This window comes from Oncorhynchus keta, chromosome 34 (genome assembly GCF_023373465.1).
Source record: "Oncorhynchus keta strain PuntledgeMale-10-30-2019 chromosome 34, Oket_V2, whole genome shotgun sequence".
Taxonomy (NCBI): Eukaryota; Metazoa; Chordata; class Actinopteri; order Salmoniformes; family Salmonidae; genus Oncorhynchus; species Oncorhynchus keta.
The window spans coordinates 50,608,088-50,613,238 of NC_068454.1; the positions used below are offsets into that span (position 1 = coordinate 50,608,088).

Sequence of the window (5,151 nt, forward strand, 5' to 3'; positions counted from 1 at the left end):
GATACTTCACTTCAGAGTGAGCTTAAAGGCTAATGCAACCGAATGCAACTTGGTTTCTTGGGTTTCAATCAATTGTTCCTTGACAGTCAATTATTTTACATTCATTAGCCCAACACCTCTGAGGTTAGAACCTAGGTGGAAGACAAGAGGCTATCTGAACTAATGCATTCAGTTGGGTGACCCTTTGGTTCAGGAAAGGAAAAGTCGAGAGAGGGGTTTGGTTTTCAATTGATTAACTTTGCATCTATACATCTGGCTGTTATATAGTATGTTATCATACCCACCTTAAATATTTGATTAGACCTCTGCTACCCCCAGCCTTCATTAATTGCATTACCGCTATGGCCCGGTGAGGTAATTTCATTGTGGTGAAGGCCTAGGGAGTTCACTTATGGAAGGCTAAAGGCCACAGGGAGAAGGGGATATATTGGGCTCCCAAGTGGTGCAGCGGTCTAAGGCATTGCATCTCAGTGCTATAGAGGGGACACTACAGAGCCTGGTTCGATCCTGGGCTGTATCAGAACCAGATGTGATAGGGTGTCCCATAGGGCAGCGCACAATTGGCCCAGCATCATCCGGGTTAGGGGAGGGATTGGTCTGAGTAGCCCGTCATTGTACAATTAGAATTTGTTCTTAACTGACTTCCTGGTTAAATAAATATATTGCCATGGTTAGCAACAATACACATACCCTAACAAGCAACCCCATCACTTAAGGGGTTACCATGAATTTAACAGTCGCTTACAGCTCAGTGGCAAATACAATTCTGAATTTCATCTTACAGAACACATGCAATACACTATCAAAGCAAGTTCTGTGTTCACACAGTTCAATAATTAAAATGTACAGTATTATACTCTGAAAAAGTAAATGCTACTGTAATCAGAATGAATGAAATTCATTAAGGGGAAGGGTTTGTATTCCACAGAAATTACTATCAGGTTGGCTGCTAGTTACAAACATTACAGCATGGCTATTTGGTGTTCTATATCACTTTCACTTCTAGAGGCCTTAAAAGTTTCCAAACTGGCAGTAACTACAGGGAAAAACAGACCAAAAGAACATCGCAAAATAAGGTTATACTTGAGTAAAAGTAAATATACAGTACCTTTATTACTCAAGTAAAAGTGAAAGTAATTTCAGCATTTATTTTCAAATATTTTCTCAAATACGTTATGCATATAATCATTCAAACTATTAAAAGGACAATAGGTGATACTATCGTGAGCTGAGAAAATCATTTAAGATTATTTTAATAAAAAATATAGGGTAACAGGGTTGAAATTAGAGTAACGGGGTTGCGCAAAGTAACAAGGTTTACATTACTTTTGATCATGACATGAATTGGGACAAATAAATACCCAGGACCACAGGAATGTTGTTTAATAATATTTTATATATATGTTTTCAGAGAAGGAAACAGGATGAGTAGGAATGATAAAAAAATAAACAGTTCAACAAGACCACAAACTGGATCTGATATTCAATGGACAAACATACAAAAAATAGTCATATTACAATAGGCCGACAACCTGGCATTAAAATGAATGATCATATCAAAAATAGTCATGAACTGATCAATATTTTAGAAAGTTGATGTTATAATGTTCAGATTTAATTTTAGTGGCTGGCCAGGGAATCCCATACCTCACTTGCGATGGCCATGTGGCGTGAGGTAATGTTCTCTGGGGCAGGAATGATGGTCAGCACATCCCCAAAGGGATACCAAAGGAGATCGTCCCTCAACAGCCAGAAAAAAAACAGTTTACACCCACTCTATGCATACATTTCACCTGGCAGTGGATCTTATTCAACCCTTGGATGATCCCTGGGTAGATCGTGTGGTCGTACACCAAGGCACACCATTTGCCCACCACCTCTGGACTGTGCCACTGCACTTTTTCTCGTGTGCTTTATAGAGGTCGACCGATTATGATTTTTCAAAACCGATACCGATTATTGGAGGTCGATATATATATATATATAAATATCGTCCGATTAATCAGTATCGTCTTTTTTTGGACCTCCAATAATCGGTATCGGTTTTGAAAAATCATAATCGGTCGACCTCTATAAAGCACACGATAAAAAGTGCAGTGGCACAGTCCAGAGGTGGTGGGCAAATGGTGTGCCTTGGTGTACAACCACACCATCCATATATATATATATTTGTAATAATGAAAATTACAACAAACTGAATGAACAATGAACACTTTTATTTTAACTTAATATAATAAATAAATAACATCTATTTAGTCTCAAATAAATAATGAAACATGTTCTTGCTCAGAACATGAGAACATAAGAAAGCTGGTGTAGTTATTATAGGAATTATGACACGTCAACTATTTCTCTCTATACCATTTGGATTTCATATGCCTTTGACTATTGGATGTTCTTATAGGCACTTCAGTATTGCCTGCCTAATTTCAGGAGTTCGTAGGCTCAAAGTCATTTGGGCCGGAAGGTTGCAAGTTCAAACCCCCAAGCTGACAAAGTACAAATCTGTCGTTCTGCACTGTTCCTAGGCCGTCATTGAAAATAAGAATTTGTTCTAAACTGACTTGCCTAGTTAAATAAAGGTAAAATAAAATAAACAGCGCTGTGCTTCAAGCATTGCTAAGAGCTGCTGGCAAACACAGTAAAGTGTTGTTTGAATGAATGAATGCTTACCAGCCTGCTGCAAAACATGTATTGATCAGTTACGATTGTGCTTTCTTCGCAAATGTGCTTTTGTTAAATCATCACCCGTTTGGCGAAGTTGAAGTAGGCTGTGATTCGATGATAAATTAACAGGCACCATATTGATTATATGCAACGCAGGACAAGCTAGTTAAGCTAGTAATTTCATCAAACGTGTAGTTAAGTAGTGATTATGTGAAGATTGATTGTTTTTTATAAGATAAGTTTAATGCTAGCTAGCAACTTACCTTGGCTTATTGTAGCCACAAATACCCTCGTGGATTGCAATGTAATGGGCCATAATCGGTGTCCAAAAAGGCAGATTTCCGATTGTTGTGAAAACTTGAAATCGGCCCTAATTAATCGTCCATGCCGAGTAATCGGTCGACCTCTAGTGCTGTGTATGGGGTATTCTGTGTGGTCATCTGTGAGATTAAAGCTGAAGCACTTGAACAAAAAACAGTCACACTTCAGATTCCCTGTTGCAGAACACATGCAGCTGATGTCGCAGTAAAGAATTTTCCCAGGTGAAAGAGTGACCACCTGGTGGAGCATCATTGTGGATGGTATGGCTGGAAGATCAGCTGGCATTTCTTTCACTGGATCCTCCACAGCTTGTAAAACAATTTCACCTTCGATTGTCCCTCACTCAGAGCTTGGTACAGGGACAATGTCATGGGGATATCAACTCCTTGGCTGACAAGCCTGCCGGCCCTCCTCTTCACAATGTGCCACCAACACCATCTGGGGCACCTTTGCCATGACTGGCTTCGAAGTAGTTCCAGGTTCCTCTTGTAAACCCCTTCTTGAAAATGTCAGTACAAACGCTGCTTGTACTGTGTGCAGGGACTGTCACAAAAAATGGATGGTTGTCACATTCGGGCATCTCTCTCAGATTTCCCTCAGGATGGGCCCCAGGTGTTGCCATAGGTGGTCCCAGTCTGGATGCCGATACAGTGCAGAAGGAGGTAGGGACAGATGCACCCCCCACATAGTAAACCCCATTGTGCAAAGTGGCCTGTTTTTGTGATGCACCAAAATGGACAGCTTGTACTTGAACCCTGTACTCGCAGTTGTAGTTCTCAGAGAAGTCAATATGGACTGCACATTCATTTGCAGGGAGGTTCAGCTTCAGGAACCATGAGAAAGCATATTGCTGTCTGATGTCCCCGTTTCTACGTCTTTCCTCCACTTCTCTTTCTCTTTTTCTAAGTACTGCTTTCTCCTCTGTACAACAGCAACACACCAGGCATGGTAGTGCCACTGCTTTTCAGCAGAGATCAATGGTGTGCCAGAACTCTTTTGAATGACGTGGCAAACTGCGGTTCTAGTGTTAATTTTACTATAGATAATAGATTGTCCCTTCTGAGTGAACTGAAGGAGATACAACCCTGTTACTGTAGTACAACACTGTTACTTGAATTATAGTAAATGGGTTTCAAGTAACAGGGTTGTAAATCAATGCTAATGTTAGCTTTGTCTCAGGAATAGATGCTAGCTGTGGAATGTAGCATTTACTGTCGGGGTCACGGACAAATAGAAAACTTAGAAATTAATTAGTCTTATTCTGATAATATGAGTAACAGGATTGTGTTGGTTATAGAGTGATACACTCAATCAATACTGAAAATATTGGAAAAATATGAAAAATAGAAGAGAGGACTTACCTTTGGTCTACCCATGGTGTTAGCAAATGGCTTGATTTCCTGTGTCATGTGTCTCATTGTTTTTTCTCTGGCTCTGCCAGGCTAAATAGGTTTAGGGACACAACTTCAGTGCATAATTGATATCATTTCAAATATGTTGATGATTAAACAAATTGTTTGAACAACTACAAGAGACATAAATCAACAATATCATACCAACATTTTTGGGATTTAAACCTTATTTGAACTGTTATATTTGATGTGCAAGTTGGTCATCAAGAAGGTGGGACAATAGAAAAATGCCATTTTAGGGGAACCATTTTTTGTCTGCAACTATATTTACATTTTGTCACAGGACAAGTATAATATACACAACAAGTGCATGTTTTAGTATTTTGGGCATGGATTATTTGAAATTTCATGGGTGGGACAGAAAATGTCCTCCAATTCTGGAATGACCAATGGGAGTAAAAAGTACATATTTCCTTTATGAATGTAGTGGAATATAAGTTTTAAATATATATATATATATATCAAATTAAATGTTATTGCTGTCATAAGTGCCCCGAAGCAATATGTTGTTTAGAAATTGTTGTAGAAACTAAGCCATTCATTTTTTTGAAAACTAGGTGGACCTGAAAAGAATATGTAATATTTTACGGCATTATTTTCATTTTAGCAACCAGCCTAATAGACATTAGCCATTAGGGTAGGCTATCGTGCAGGCTGTCGTCTCGATGCCCATTAACTTGCGCATTAGGCTAATGTCAATTAGAAAATTAGAGAGCAATTTAAGAGCAAAGCACACACACCTACCCTTGTC

General features: G+C 39.0%; 1 protein-coding gene across 1 annotated transcript in view; it reads right to left on the reverse strand.

Annotated features, from left to right (window-relative positions):
* Nucleotides 1-5,151, reverse strand: part of LOC127915127 (uncharacterized) — a 1,101,500-nt gene that overhangs the window by 1,080,312 nt on the left and 16,037 nt on the right. The gene's annotated exons all lie outside the window — the stretch shown is intronic.